Raw genomic sequence first — 17,217 nt, forward strand, 5'->3', positions numbered from 1 at the left:
CTAGCATCGCCAATATCGTCCAACCAAGGGGTTTTCTCCTACATGTACATGTACTTGTACTGGTAGTTCCAGATCCAAATTTTGGAGCGCCATGATGACAGTTGTTGTTGCAAACAGTCGCTTTTCTTCAAGTAAATTATTAATAAAAAAACTCTTGTTGGTTTTCTACTAGTACTACAAGTCACGTCGCTCTTTCCGATCTATTGTCCTTGAATTCACGAAACAAGCGGCAAGAAACAAATAAACGAAGCTCAAAAACTCAGTTCAGTGGATTCCGCTCCTGCCCGTCGTCACTTCACGACGTCTTCGGGCAGTAGAACCAGTCTTTGTGGTCCACTTTCACAACAATAACACACACACACACAGAAGTCTCTGCTGTGAGCACGGTAGCTCGGGAATGGTCAGCAGGAGGGACCATTCCAGCCCGCGCAGTTTGATCTGCCATTGGTCGACTCCAAGTCCAAGGCGACAGTCACGTGACATACGGGAACAGGCCAACCCTGTCCCTGGCCTCAGGGGGGAGTTCTGCCCTTGCGGATACTGGTAGATCTACAGTACAGTCGTGTACTTCGTGGTGGTGAGAAGGAGAGCTCTGTGCCAGAACTTTGCAGCCTAGAGAGCGTGTGTAGGCAGGCGTGTGTTTACCGCCATATTGCCAGGTGTGTCTTTACCACCATATTTATCAACCATAAGTACAGCTGCAGTGGTGTCTTCAGCTTCATTCTCCCGAGTCAAGCTCCGTATGAAGACATCCAAGAAGAAGATTGCCTGATGAGTCCAGCGGGGACGAAACGTAGATCTACGTCGCGATCGAGCTATGCCGTTGCTGTGTCATCATCTATGTGCCATGCGCTACTTGATGTACCAGCCTGCTATGCCGGATACCGCCAGCCATGCATCGACCAGGCGCCAGGCGCGAACTGATGGTGGTGGTGGTGAGAAGGAGAGCTCTGTGCCAGAACTTTGCAGCCTAGAGAGCGTGTGTGGGCAGGCGTGTGTTTACCGCCATATTGCCAGGTGTGTCTTTACCACCATATTTATCAACTGTATCTTGTATGTACGTGTATTGAGATGTTGCGACTTCGGCAGTAATCGTAGAAGAACTGAAGGTGGCTGCTCCAAACGTTGGAGCTCGCGTTTCCTGCTGACTGACTGATACTAGACAGACTCACGACTGCAGTCTGGAGCACACGAGAAGAATGCCGGGTCGGGCCGTCTACCCCACACTTACATGTAATGATGTACTTCTCAGCTTGAACTATTGGCCATTGGTGAGCGAAATGTTCCCATGGTTTCTGGAACGACATGCTTTGCCGAGTTTGCGGTAATGTAAACCAAGACAAGAGTACATGTCTACATGAAAGCAAAAAGGGGTTCATATGACAATGATTACCGTATTATCTCTAATATAAGCACGGTCCTTTATTTTTTCAATGTACCTCTGCCCCGTGCTATTAATGGAGACGTTCCTTTATTGGAGACTGTTCCATTATTATTTCAACCTCATTTCAGAGGCATGTTTCTATGCTAAATTCATGTATGACACACACATTTCAGGGTTTTTTTCGCCGGTACAGATAATGAATTTACACAGTGTGCTTATAATGGAGACTGAGCACTTTATTTTTTGAATGCCGCCCCAAGGTGTTCTATTATTGGAGACGTGCTATTATTGGAGACTGTGCTTATATTAGAGATAATACGGTATGAGTAGATCTACTACTGAGTACGGGACAGGCTTAGTCACAGCACTACATCCGGCATAACCGCAAATGAACGGATTGGAAGACAACATATCTACACGACAACAGACTACACTCTACGGTCAACTTGTCATGCATGATTTTCATGACTACTGCACTGGCCAACTGTATGCGTAGATCTACATGTACGTGCACTGCACTGGTAGATTTACTGGTGAGTGGTGACCGCGTCGCCGGTGACAGACCTACACTTTACAGGGGCGTGCTCGGCCCCCCAACTAGGGGGGTGCACGGGAGTCGAGGCCCCCCCGGCAATTTTCTGCAATTTGTTTGCAATCTTTCTTGAATTTTAGAGCATATTTGCATACATTACAATTGCAATTACCCAGATTGAAAATTTTTGGGGGGTGCACGTGCCCATCGCCGAGCACGCGCCTGCTTTACAGGCTACATTTACTCATAGTCATATCACGAAAAGGCATGATGCTATGGTAGATAATAATACTTTTAGGTCTACTTGTATGTATTTGCACTTGTAGGCTGCTCCTATCCGAGGGGGATTCGAGCGAGAAGAAAGAGATGCAAAAGACCTCGACGATGCGATCAGACATCACTCATCAGGTCGAAGGTCCAAAGGTCGTCACCATGGTCACACAGCCTTCAGCATCGCTACGTGTAGACTGTAGTGTAGTACAAGATTGGCTGTGCTTTAGCCTTTATCCCAATGGCAATGATCATCAAGCAGCTGCACATGATGATGAACGGTAGATCTACGTCTCAAAATCAGCCAATCAACGTGCAGCTCGTGTTTTGAACAGTGCTAACAGCGCATGCTCGATAACGCCATCTTCCCAATAAATCTAATTCTTCCTCGTTCTATTCGTCTTCCTGCTCCTTGATGTAAGTAATGGCTGTGTGGTTCGTTTCTCTTTGTGGCTTCGGGTTACTCCTCTTTTGTTTGTGTTGTCTGTCGAGGCCTCCTCAAAGCGGCTGTTGGTTTCGTGACGCACAATGAAGGTGCAGAGAACCAGCCGTGCGTTATCAGACGCCTGGATAGCGAGCAGTCTATTCCTAGGACAAACACGGAAGGTGAGGTCGTTTTCAAAAATGTGCCCTGCTTGAGCCCGAATTATAATGTCCCAGAAATGTGGCTGCGAAAGAAGTATAATTCCAAACCCATCTCAAGCATGAACTCCGGACTATTATTTGGGTCTTGTCGACTTGATTTATTGTGATTGAAATGCTCGGTAATGAGGTTGTGTCCTTTTGCCAGATAAAGGCAGTTTCGTGTTTGCTAATTGCTTGTAGACCTGCTTAGCATGTCTTGCCTGTACCAGGTTGCGAGGGGATCATCTGCAGCACGATTTCCTTAGCTTTCGTTCATTTCTGCATGTTTCTGCTTCAGCTTCCGGATCATGGCACTACAAATAATTATTGCTTCTCAGCAGGATTCCTGTTCGACGGCCTTGAACATTCTCTGCTGGCCATAAGGCTGCCCATCGCGCATGCGCGCGGTGCGTCCACCTCCCGCACGCGCACATGGTCGTTGTCAGGTAAGCATGGTATGGGTAGGGAGTTCAGTTCCGGTCACTGAAAAGCGAAAAGTGCAGTCACAGCTCGCCTGTACAAAGTGAATGGGCGCCTCGTGGCTGCAGTTCGAGATGCAGGTCGCGGCCCGATTATCTTCTCCCGCGGCCTTTTCGGCCTTGTTGATGCTATTTTTAGGTAGCTGAGGTCATTACCTTTCCAATGGTGCCACACATGCCATGCTTCCAAAAATAATGCCTCCGCGCTTGGCGCGGGTGCACTTCGAAGTACTAATTTCGACCAGATCCGTACTCGGCTTTGCGAGGAACACCCGATTTTCGTGTTCAGCTGCCTCGAATTAGCCTAAACCAAGAGGATTCTACAACATTGAGGCTCGCGCTTTATCGCCGTAGAAGGAAAATGATCACAGAAACCAGCCCACGGCGATTTCCTGGTGGTAGACGAAAAAATCGAGTGAACTGCGCGCACACTGGTAGAAGCAGTGACGGTGAAAACGTGTGACTTGTGCAAGTCGGCGCGCACGGCATGCGTGCACACTGCAAGCATGCACACATCCTGTATCGCCATGTATGCACCAGATAGTGCAGGGCTGGACGGAAACCACACGGCTCCCATACATACTTGCATTTACTTCTGTGACTACTTTCTCCCCCGTTTTCCGATCTTCAATCGACTATAACTCTAGATCGCCTTGGAATTTTGGGTTCAAATTTTCACAGGTTGTTTCTCGATTCTTCCCGGTTTAGAAAAACTAGCGTTTTATGCAAAACTCGCGAATTTGATTTTTCAATTGAAGTCCCTAGTATGGGTCCTGAGCTGTGCTGATATTGTGGTCGAGTTGGTCTTCACCCGTATCCCTACCGGTACGCTTCTTATATTTCCCAATCTCTTCCCAATGCAATCTTATCAATTATTTGTGCTCAGGTTTCATGAGGAAGTTCATTCCTGCTTGAAGGGTGCAGTATAAACGTATTCGCTGCTTTCCTGCTTCGTGATTTCGCAGAAATATTCTTCTACATGTAGTAGTAAGATGTTCGGTGTCCCGGGAAGGCCGGTGTGCACCTTTCGAACCGGAGTGGACGCCTACAAGTCCTACTACAGCCGCTCTTTCACCGCTCTTCATCTGGTCACAGTGGTGCTACGGGTGCGCTCGTCTGTCCGAGGTCAGCGAGAGGTGGCCCGTCACTAACTTATCTCCGGTCAAGTTCGATCGTCCGCCAGGAGGCGCGGAATTGCAAGGTACGTTTGAGAAGTGATGAAATTAATAATTTACTACAATGGTGGTAGATGTGCTATGTTGATGTGTAACTATCGAGCAGAGTAGACGCCGCGTACTCGTTTCAGGAAACAGTCGACTAGTCGTTACTATTCTGATGTGGACTGGGCCAATGGCTGTGGTAGATTTGTCTTCACAAGTGTGTTTATGGCCTTATCATTTTATGAGTTGGTTAGTTTTCATAATTTTGCTTCTCCTTTGTTCACTTTTCTTCTGTTCGCGAGTGCGTGAAGACTCTTCTACCATGCCGGACCGCATCAGTTTGCACATGGCGCATAACTTTGAAGCAGCTTACAGTTACATATTTGTTTTGACAGCGGAACACGCGAGCAGAAACACTGGAATTCCGGGGCTCATTTGGGCCACGTTTTTCCACATCCGTCCAATGAGAAGTCGAGGAAATGTGAAATTAAACATGTGTTGTAGGAAGGTCTTTTGCACTGCGGCATGACACCCTTTGAACACTTCACTCTGTGCAGTCTGAAAATGAATGTCCGGGTGTGGATGTTCAGTGCATCGACTCATAGTCGTCGACACAATAGTCACAATCATCTTGTTAGCTGTGTGTGTATCGAGCTTTGTGGTGCTTTTGCTGTTTGCGGCATGACGTGTATGGCGTTGAGGGCATGTGAGTTAATTTCTGCAGTGGATCCGTGCCTTCTTCCTGCCAGCGCAAACTTACCACCTTCGCGAGCGCATTCCGGTATCCAGAATGCAGCTGCTGGTCGTCCATCTTCATCATACAGCGAACTGAATGACATCGTCCTATGAAAATGTGGTAACATTTATTTTTCTGCCATTGCAATTCTATTGTCAATGAACAGGAGTGCTACTCAAAACATTTACATGTGCATGCACATTGTAAGCTGTATGTTCTAATGGATGGTGAAGAGTGCACTGATTATGGTGGCTCACTCCGAAGTCATAAAATTTTTAATGTAGAAATTAGGGTTGATACACCAATAACTCGCATATCGATCGCTAAGAGTGCAATCGATAATATTAGCATTCAAAATGAGTGCAAACGATTTTTATGCATGCATATCAGTGACAGTATTCTAGCCCTTGCTCTCCATCCAATAGTGAGTACGAGTGCAATTTCGTACTTTCAAGCGCAGTCAAATTGATGTGTGGACTTGAAAGAGATCGGGAGGGGAGACTGTATCGTTTTGGTTGATTTGTTGGAGAAGTCGGTGATGAGAGCTTCAAGCCACAACACGGTTGATTGCATGAAGACATCACCAAATTGGGCGTATTGTAATGATGCTGGCCAGAAGGCTTGCTGAAGACTTCGCTATGGAAAGCCCATGCATGGTAGTTGCCAGAGGGTGATGATAAGATTCTTCGCTCTAGAAACAACATGAACGCCTCTAGTTCATGTTGATAAAACCCACCAGATGTCTACAGATGTCAACAGTATGGTGACCTAAATTGCCTGAAATGTTTACAGCAGAATATCCATCAAGCGATAATTCACCCTGGGTACATTTAGACTGTTGACTTCTAATGTAGCAAAGGCATCACGGGATTTTTCATCAACTGGTATTCGAGGCACACGAGTAGAGCCGACAAGCATCGATAAAACCAATAATTACATTAATCTAAAACTCGGATGTTGAGCCAATAATAAAATTTAATGTAGAAAGGAAGAGGACATATGGATACAAGTTAAGAGTAACTCTCCATCACTGTAACCAGATACTATATACAGTCAGAAAGTATCCATATGTCCTCTTCCTTTCTACATTATATTCATCGTTAATGATATTGGTTGATTGTGAGGAGTTATAGAATGATCGTTGCAGCCCTAAACTAGAAATCCACGATATTTTCTCCGAGTACAGCATCCTGCATGCTATGTGAGACAATGAAGCCCCTCTTTCGTTTTGTTTTTCACTCACAAAGCGACTGTTCAGTACATGGGGTAGTGGTCTACCAGAGCAATCACACTCACCACCGTGGTGGTTTTCCAGAAATGAGTAGAAGCAAAAAACCACACTCGCAGCCACATAATAGATAAATAGCCGAAAAATATCTAAATCCATCAAAGAACCGCCAGCAAGCGGGAGAAAAAGCCGTGAAATCCAGTGAACAGCATGGCCAGTGGTGAGCATGGGTGACTGGGCAGCAGGGGAGCGCCTGAAAAACAATGACTCCCTACATTCCTAGCCGCGACCGCTCAACCGGGCTAGAGGAAAAACACGCCTTTCGGCCAAAAAACCTTTCTTTTTCATTAATTCCTGCCCCGCTGCCAGTCGGACCCAAGAATAGATATAGCAAGAAATGGTATGTAATAACCGGTGTATGTCATAATCATAAGCCACACATTGTAACAGGTTTAATCAAACTTGAAAAGTAAGAGGCCTGGTTGAGCGTGCCTCGACCAGTTATATGCAAAATGTGATAGTATACATGTGGCAATGGCGCCAATGAAGGTGCTAATAGACAGGCGTAAGACGCATGAGGTGCGAGGGAGTGTAAAGTTATAGAGAACAGGGGGAAACTGTTACACCATCCCCCTCCTATGAAGAGGAAGGAGCTTATAACCCAAATGCTCAAGTGGAATAGAGTACAATAAGCGCAAACACGTGCGAGACGAAAAAAGGCTTCGCACTGAAGTAACACAATAAGACGACTGAAACTCCATGCAAATAAAGTGTAATAAGCTCAACAAATGTGTAAGGTGAAACTAGAAGTTCAACTGCAAAACTCAGCGGGCAGAAGCCAAGGTTTTGTACTTCTGAAGTGGAACAATGTCATTACCAGATTCATCCAACAAATAATGTTCAGGCTCCCAAGTGGCATCAGAGTAGCCTTGCCACTTGACTAGGTACTGAAGCTGATTCTGCCGGCGGCGGTGACTGAGAATGTTCTCCACCACATAGCGGGCATGACCATCAAGGTCCGTGATAGGCGGAGGCGCAGGCTGTCTCCTATTAGGAATAGCGTTCTTCTCGTAGGCACGGAGTGCCGACACATTAAATACCGGGTGACAGCGGCTGGTATGAGGCAACTTGAGCTTGTAGGCATTCGGGCCGACCACATGGGTTATAGGAAAGGGGCCAAACCACTTGGGGCGTAATTTATGGGATGGTCGGTCCCGAGCTTCAGGAGTCAGGAGGAAATCCCGGTAGACCATTACCAAATCTCCCACCTTCAGCTTTCCCTCGACCCTTGTCCGATCTGCATAGAAGGCCTGACGAGCTTGAGCTGCCACTAGCGCATCTTGTGAGATCTTGACCGCGTCTTGTCTTGCTTGCAACCAATCAGCTGAATCTCTGCCTCCCTGAATAGGGTTGAGGAAGTCGGGTGGCGCTCTGGGATTTAGACCATAATTTAAGAAGAACGGTGTGTTTCCTGTAGATGATTGAGTAGCGCTGTTGATAGAAAACTCACAGAGAGGTAGGAGCATATCCCAGTTATCTTGTTTATGATTTACAAAAGCCCTCAGCACATCCTCTACTATTCTGTTTACTCGTTCAGTTAGGCCATCTGTCTGAGGGTGATTGGCAGTACTAAATGCTAGTGGCCCGGAACGATTCTCCTCGTTTGCAGCAGTGACCCATGCAAGAAACCCCTCGGCTCCACTCCTCAGGGCATGACGAGCTTGTCGGCCACTGATAAACATGCTTTCCACAGATGGCCGGTCGGCTGTCGGGGGGTTAGCTGAAGGCAATTTGGCAACAAAGGGCTCACCGTCCAACTGAACTTCGTTCGTACGGAAGTTGATGCTGGGGTTGTTCCTTGTAAGCCACGGCTTGCCAAGAATAGCGTCGTAGCGAGTCAGGGGATACACAGTAAAGTGCTGTTCCTCACTGAAGCCCCCGACTGTCACCCTTAGCGTGCGTGTGGAAATCTGCGGGACCTCGCTGGTCGAGCCGTCCGCCAATGTTACGCTCAGCACTGCTGAGCTTGCATCCGTGTCAAGATGATGCTTTCGAACAAAACTGTCTGCAATGAAGTCATGCGTCGAACCGGAATCTATCAGCATCACTGCACGGCGACCGCCGATCTTTCCCTGTATGCGCAGTAGGTCATGTTCAGGTTCATTGCCGACGCTGACGTTGCTGACATGACACCTTTCTGCAACGGGACAATTTCCTACAGCTATGGGTGTCTCCGGCTCCGTAGGTTCCTGGAGAGCAACGTCTTCAACCTCCAGAGCTCCGAACCGGTTAGCGACTGGTACCGGCGTGGGTGCTTGGGTCGTCGCCAGTAAGCGCACCCCCTTTCTTACTGGCGACCAGCGTTTGGGTAGCGCTGTCCACCCTCAGTACAGTCTTTAGCGAGGTGGCCTGGCTTCCTGCAAGCAAAGCAGTGTCCCATTGCTCGCAGTTGGACACGCTCTTGGTCCGTCAGCTTGCGGAGGCCCTGAGTCTGACCACGGAAGCTGGGCACGGAACGCGACTCTCTACTGGCTGGTGGCCCCGACGCCGGTGGCCCTGGCGACTGCTCCACGGTGTTTGCTGCCATGACAGCTTGCTCCAGGGTACGTGGATGCTCACGCATGACCTGTCGCTGGATGTGCGGCACTAGACCCCTGACGAACAGCAGCGCTCTGGTGTGGTGGTCGATTTCCGGCACTTGCAGGCTGAGGCGAGTGAAAGCAGCAATGTATGCGTCCAGCGACCCGCGCTGCGCTGCGGAAATTAGTCCCATACGCGATGTTTCCTCGTTGTGCCGTGGTCCGTACACATCGCCAAGTGCCGCTTTCAGAGCAGGCCAGTCGGAAAACACTTGGTTAGCTTCCAATGCCGCTATCAACCAAAGACGAGCGTTTCCAGTCAAAAATCCTGCCGCGTAGTCGACCCTCTGTGCCGCATTTGGGAGCGCCAACGACCGTAGGGCCATGTCCATTGCAAACGTCCATTCTTTGAATGTAGCGGAATCTCCTCCAAACACATGCGGCTCTTTCGTAAGGCGGGGTGTTGGCTCCCACGGTTCCGAGTTCGGATGTATCGTTCGGTTTCCTTGGATAACGCGCTGAGCGGTCTTGATATCGTTTATCAGCCGAACGACGAGTACGAGGAGCGTAAGCAGAGCGACCAGAACACCTGCCAAAAGCAGAGTAGGAACCATCCTCTGCTACCAGTGTAACAGGTTTAATCAAACTTGAAAAGTAAGAGGCCTGGTTGAGCGTGCCTCGACCAGTTATATGCAAAATGTGATAGTATACATGTGGCAATGGCGCCAATGAAGGTGCTAATAGACAGGCGTAAGACGCATGAGGTGCGAGGGAGTGTAAAGTTATAGAGAACAGGGGAAAACTGTTACACACATAGGCATAGATTGTCAAGAAGAACAGCGGACGACTCCCATGAAACCAGGGTGGGTGGGCGGGCAACTTCAACTACCACGAGGAAAAACAAAGACCACGATGGCAGGTTCAACGGAGTTGTGCAGAACAAGAGCAAATGCACGAAAATATTTGTGAGTGAAAAATACGTTTTTTGCACTCTTTCGCTACGCTCAGCCGTGAAAAAACAAAACTTTCTGACACATTTGTGTGTTGTTTGGTGTGTGTGTGTGTGTATGTGTGTGTGTGTGTGTGTGGCGGCATGCAAATGTTCATGCCGTGTTTGTTCTGTATATGCATTGCATCTTGCACGTGATCTGTGTGTATGTGGTTTCCCCCTTTTTCTTCTCCCTCCTCTACAGGACTCTCATCTGTCAACTTATAATTTCGTTTTGCCCCTGAATGACTAGGTTGTGGCATAGGACATTTGTGATGAGCCGTCCTTGCCAGTCCATAGTTTTTTTAACAGCCTCTGGGCACTGGAGGTCCTCAAAACGGGTTGACATAAAACGACAGGTGTTCTGTTCAGCCCACGGGATTGGGTGTGGATGGGGTATGGGCATTGCTGGTGATGGCAGGCTGGGTCGACTCCTTGACTTGGCTGATCAAGGATATCATGCCCCAAAAGGAGGCATGATATTCATCGAAACTCTCGTAATTGTTTCTCGTGTCAAGCTTAAAGTTAAACATGCTTGACGTACCTGTACTTCTCAGCTGTACATGTTTTGTATTCCAACCCGGATCAAGCACTCTAGTAAGGCCAACAGTGGTTTCTAAGAAACTGACTGATTGGGACTGTCCTTGGGGAAAAGATCAAATATGTGGCATCAATGAAAGGTGACCATGAGTTCTCTACCGTAAGTAGTTCCTATGTACTTGTACATCGGTGATGAATACTAGTGTGCAAATCACTAGAATACTTGGTGATGTGACTGCCCTGATGCCAGAACTGGATTGCATAGGGCAGCTGAGCACTTGCTGGGCAGCACTCTCATACCTGGTATTCTTGACTGTTTTCATCTCTTCAGGTCCAGACCCGGCGTCAAATCCCCGGGGCTGGATGCTTGCCATTGAACCACAACATCGGCAAGAGGACCAGGTATGTGTGATTCCGAGCACCTCGTTTGTCCGGTCTGTTGCAAAAGCAGCATCCGAATAGAAATGCCCTCTATTGGAACCATGAACCATGTCTGCTGTGGTTGAGATTCTCTGAGTGTGCGTCCCTCTCCCCCCCCCCCCCCCCCTTGCCTGACGACACTGTGTTCCTGACATGCACATTTATGCATGCACAATTGTATGCAATCAGAGCCTGACCGGAATGTGCGCCTTTTGTTTGTATTACTTCAGGACGATCAATGCCACATCGACACGGACGGGTGACAAAAACCCTAAGTATTTCTGTGATGTATTGTTTTACCAGGCTGTCAGCCATGACAGTATGGTGCTAATGCCTGGGTCAACTACCTCTCCCCAGCCATTTTGCATGAATACACTGAACACTCACACATTACGATCATCATAGATCGCAACATTTCTAAAAGCAGAATTTCTTTGAATATCAGCATGAGTTTAGTTGTGGCCATCTACAATTGTGAACCTGAAGAAAATACCCAGATTTTTTAACTCAAAGACATTACCTTTGCTCTTCTACTTTGTTGCCTGGTGAATGCACTGAGATGAGTATGAAACTCAGAGTTGAAACTGTCGTGGCCGGTGTCGAACTAGCCTCATTCCACTGTCGTACTGTATTTGTATTTGTATTTGAGGCTTTGATCCAACCGACAACAAGCTCACACAACTCAGTTTGGGATATTTACAGGATACAGGAACAATATGATACAGGTGAAACAAGAGAGAAAGAAAGCTATCCGTCCATCACGGAAGGAACAACAACTAACTAGAAAAGGAAAATATCGAAGAAACAAGTAGCGCAAGCGAAAGCCAAAACGCTCTCCTCAGCAGAACGTGCACATACACGTGCGCCTTCAAAGCACCCACAGCAGCGCAAACGACGCCAACGTACTACACTAATCTACACTAATTTACATGCATCAAATAAGGAATCCAAGAGCAACCGACAAAATAGGCAGCTCTGCAGAAGGATCCGCGACTGAGTACAGTCCGCGTAGCCATGGGACCTCATGACGTCAACCAAACAAAAGACACAGAAAAGACGTGTCAAATAAACAATAAATAAACCAAACGCAGATTCAAACAGCAAACTAGTAAGCTAACGATAAACTAGTAACACTGATCCAATTCGACTGTCACAAAGTACGACAAAATCACATGCAAGAAGTCCTTTCACTTTGTCCACCGCTCGTTGCGTGACATCACTCCCCACCAAAGGACTTCCTGGGGATCACAATCCTAAACAAACGAATGCACGGACACCACAATCGACTCTGGTATTCCGGACGCCACGATCAATACGACTGCGTGCAAGACACCGCTGATCATCGTCGCTGTACTCTTCCCTGAGCACGTTACCCAGGCGCTGCATCTTGCGACTGACATTCCATCTTTTCATCAACTTGATGGCTTCCGGCACATCACTTTCTGGCGGTCGTTGGTTAGCCTTCCTCCGTGCAACAACTAGGCACTGCGTTTCAAACCGCTTCGCTGGGTTCTCACGCGTATTGTTCGCTACACGTGGTGGCTCCTCCATCTGCCACCGCCGTTCCATTTTCGCCTCGATACAGGCCACCGACACAGTGCATCCGGCTTTTCCTGGCGTGATCGCCATAATTTGATCCAACCGACAACAAGCTCACACAACTCAGTTTGGGATATTTACAGGATACAGGAACAATATGATACAGGTGAAACAAGAGAGAAAGAAAGCTATCCGTCCATCACGGAAGGAACAACAACTAACTAGAAAAGGAAAATATCGAAGAAACAAGTAGCGCAAGCGAAAGCCAAAACGCTCTCCTCAGCAGAACGTGCACATACACGTGCGCCTTCAAAGCACCCACAGCAGCGCAAACGACGCCAACGTACTACACTAATCTACACTAATTTACATGCATCAAATAAGGAATCCAAGAGCAACCGAAAAAGTAGCCAGCTCTGCAGAAGGATCCGCGACTGAGTACAGTCCGCGTAGCCATGGGACCTCATGACGTCAACCAAACAAAAGACACAGAAAAGACGTGTCAAATATAAAACAATAAATAAACCAAACGCAGATTCAAACAGCAAACCAGTACGCTAACGATAAACTAGTAACACTGAGACAATTCGACTGTCACAAAGTACGACAAAATCACATGCAAGAAGTCCTTTCACTTTGTCCACCGCTCGTTGCGTGACATCACTCCCCACCAAAGGACTTCCTGGGGATCACAATCCTAAACAAACGAATGCACGGACACCACAATCGACTCTGGTATTCCGGACGCCACGATCAATACGACTGCGTGCAAGACACCGCTGATCATCGTCGCTGTACTCTTCCCTGAGCACGTTACCCAGGCGCTGCATCCTGCGACTGACATTCCATCTTTTCATCAACTTGATGGCTTCCGGCACATCACTTTCTGGCGGTCGTTGGTTAGCCTTCCTCCGTGAAACAACAAGGCACTGCGTTTCAAACCGCTTCGCTGGGTTCTCACGCGTATTGTTCGCTACACGTGGTGGCTCCTCCATCTGCCACCGCCGTTCCATTTTCGCCTCGATACAGGCCACCGACACAGTGCATCCGGCTTTTGTGTCCAATGCGCTGTTACCATTGACGACCTTCATTTCCGTCTCCACCTCAGCCGTATCCATGGCTGACACTCCAAAGCACTGTCCACTGTGCTGGGTTGTTGGAGCGACCGACTGATTCTCCACTGACGCTCGTCGTCCACGCGCCTCTTGGTCAAACACAACCGTTGTTTCCTTGTACCTTGGAAACGTAATCCTGGTACTTGTACTTGGGACTGTCATTACCCCCACAGCACTACTGTCCACTAGTCCACAAGTAGACGCAGCCTCCGCCGCAGAGCGCTCCCCTCGCAACTCCGCTTCGGCCGCTCGGAACGCATGCTCCCGTTGAGCACGCGCCTCCTCCCATTGGATAGCCTGCTCCCTTCGAGCGTTGACCTCCGTCACCTTTTTCTCCACGTACTGCGCGAGTCGGCTCCCCTCGAAACCCAGGGCCTTACCAACTCGCAGCAACCGCTCCTCCAACAGCAGTCCCCCCGCGGACTCTGCCGAGTATCCTGCGCCCTCACTGGTTCTCTCCTCGAGCATCGTGGCCACTTCCTGTCAGCGCCACTGGATCCAAACAGCGTATCTATCCTGGCGTGATCGCCATAATTTGATCCAACCGACAACAAGCTCACACAACTCAGTTTGGGATATTTACAGGATACAGGAACAATATGATACAGGTGAAACAAGAGAGAAAGAAAGCTATCCGTCCATCACGGAAGGAACAACAACTAACTAGAAAAGGAAAATATCGAAGAAACAAGTAGCGCAAGCGAAAGCCAAAACGCTCTCCTCAGCAGAACGTGCACATACACGTGCGCCTTCAAAGCACCCACAGCAGCGCAAACGACGCCAACGTACTACACTAATCTACACTAATTTACATGCATCAAATAAGGAATCCAAGAGCAACCGAAAAAGTAGCCAGCTCTGCAGAAGGATCCGCGACTGAGTACAGTCCGCGTAGCCATGGGACCTCATGACGTCAACCAAACAAAAGACACAGAAAAGACGTGTCAAATAAACAATAAATAAACCAAACGCAGATTCAAACAGCAAACTAGTAAGCTAACGATAAACTAGTAACACTGATCCAATTCGACTGTCACAAAGTACGACAAAATCACATGCAAGAAGTCCTTTCACTTTGTCCACCGCTCGTTGCGTGACAGAGGCAGAGTGGACGAGATTTGGACTGCAGGACATTTCTACCTATGCATGTCTACAAATTTCTGCACACACTGCTGGTCAGTTTGTTCAAAATCTTCTCCTGTGCAGCAGCACTCAATTTCACACTGGCTGGGGAGGGGAGTTGCCTAGTGTGTTCCTTTTCCGCAAACACTTCCATTTTCTGAACGTTTTCCACTTTGGAGAAGCTATCACTACCTCTCGAGCAGTTACATGTGAAAAAAATTATCAAACAAGGATAATTTCCGTTGTGCTTTCATGACGCTTGCAGAGAATTTGCATGAAAAGCACAATTTTATACCTTCCGAAACACAATTCAGTTCCTTTTCTTTTTCCTGTTGGAAGTGTTTGCGGAAAGGGGATGAGGGTAGAATACTTTGCATTCATTCTATTCATTATTGCTTGTATTATTTGCATTTTTTGGGCTGCTGTCTAAAATGATTTGTTTGCTCTTATGCCTCCCTGTAGTCCGTCAAGCCCAGTGTGAAGATGGATGACGAGCGCTACGAACATCACCGTCGTCACAAACAGTCTAAGTATCTCTTGGCTGTGCATGTTGCATGCATCAATAGACCAGTGCAAAAGGTCTTCTCCATTTCATTTTCTCCCAGACGAAAAACAAATTTGCTCTCAACCTGAACTTCATTACCTACCAAGTCATTAGATCTTCAGCCATAACTTTTTGCACTGGTCTGTTATGAGTGTAGTTGGCATTCTGCATGATTTTCTATCCCAACCCTGTCCCCAGTAGGTCCCTCTGCATTCAGGGAGTTGGGTTGAACAGCAATGTATGCTTGACTGTTTTCATCCACCCTGGGTAGTGTCATGTTGCATGTAACCCTGCCTGCTCCCACATGCATAGTCTTTATTACTCAGTGGTGTTGTCTGCATGCTTTGACAATCCCCGTGGGTGGGTAGTTAGGGTACTGATATTGTAGTACAGGTTCATCGGTTTTCTATCTCCTGTGTGTTTCTTCTCCCCAGCCCAGGTCAAGCGTCGTGGACGGAGGACTTCAAGGTGTCGCCGGAGCTGTGCAAGGTAAACCATATGCCATGCTCTGTAAAGATCTGTTGTAGCATAGGGGTGATTACAGTGGGTCTAAGCCCCTTGAACCTTGCACGGTTTCAAGTGCAAGTTGTTTACCAGCATGCTAACGTTCTACCTTTAGGTGGCGTCCCGGATTCTGAGAATTGTAGCTCTCCGTAGTTAGCTTGACAATTCCACCCGATGTCCTACCTTGGGGTGACATTCCAGAGTCTGAGAGTTGTAAGTGTCACAGAAGAATCTTGACTACTGGTCAGAGTGGTCGATGTACAACTGCATGCTTCCGTTTGAATTGTAGCTCACCGTAGTTTGCTTGGCAGTTGAGTGTTTTCTGTCGGACATACATTTACAGTGTTTGGGTGGGAAATTGAACCATCCCCAGTTGTATTTCTTGTTCCTACCTTGCGCTTCGCTTTTGTTCTGTTTTCTTCATTCGCCTACATGTATCCTCATAGGAAACTATCAGCATTTCAGCCTCCAAGAAATGTCAATGCTGCTGACCATACCCTTTGGTACGGTCTTGCACATCGGATGCCAGGTCAAGGAGCGACCCAAGCCTGCCATCGCCAGCAATCCCCGTCCTGGGAATTATTATTTTGGTCGGGGGATGTGGGCTTGAACAGAACACCTGTCACCCTGGGAGGGGATGGGTTCTGCATGTTTCTGTATATTGCTGGCTATTACGATTGTTGGACTGGCAGAGTAGGTATGCCTGCATTTTGCTGCCTTCGTTTTAGGGATGAACTCTTTCAGGATCACCGATGGCTCTGCAGAAAGAATGGTTGTGCGCATGCTGCCAGCTGGGTGATCCTGATGGACTTCATTCCATTTGGCTCTGGCTGTGTGTGTGGCGGTGGTTTCCCTATAGGGCTTGAAAGTGCTACGTCACAGCATAGCAACAATTTCAAAAATTCAAAAATTGGATCCACTTGGATCCAGTTTTTGTATGGATCCAAGCACATTTCAAGCCGTCTTACTCACAGCAAGGTGATGTAACCAGCGAAACTGACTGATTTGGCTACTGGGGGCGGGGTTACAACTGGTGGCGAAATAAAAGTCACACCTGCATGCGACATGAGTGGGTTGCTATGCACCCACATACTTAGGCAATAGCAAAGTCACACCTTAGTGGATCCAAAAATAGAAATCTGATGACAACTTACTACTCCCTGGCCGTTTTGACGTCATCACTTTCAAGCCCTATTGGGAACGATTGGCTCATGAATAATGACATCAACGGTGACGGATTATTCATTGCCATTGGAATGCATGCTGGGGATGGGGCATGCATAATTAGGCCAGCTGATCATGCATGAGGGCCGAGCAACCAAAGGCTAATGCATAAAGCTTGAATGCTGCGCTAATGCATAATTGGGGTGCATGAAAGTGACGTCATTCACATGCACGAAAGCCGAAATCCCCAAAAGGAGAGAATGCCCCAGGTTCATGCCCAAATTTTCCA

The sequence above is a fragment of the Sycon ciliatum genome, chromosome 4, assembly GCF_964019385.1.
Source record: "Sycon ciliatum chromosome 4, ocSycCili1.1, whole genome shotgun sequence".
In the NCBI taxonomy this organism is placed as follows: domain Eukaryota; kingdom Metazoa; phylum Porifera; class Calcarea; order Leucosolenida; family Sycettidae; genus Sycon; species Sycon ciliatum.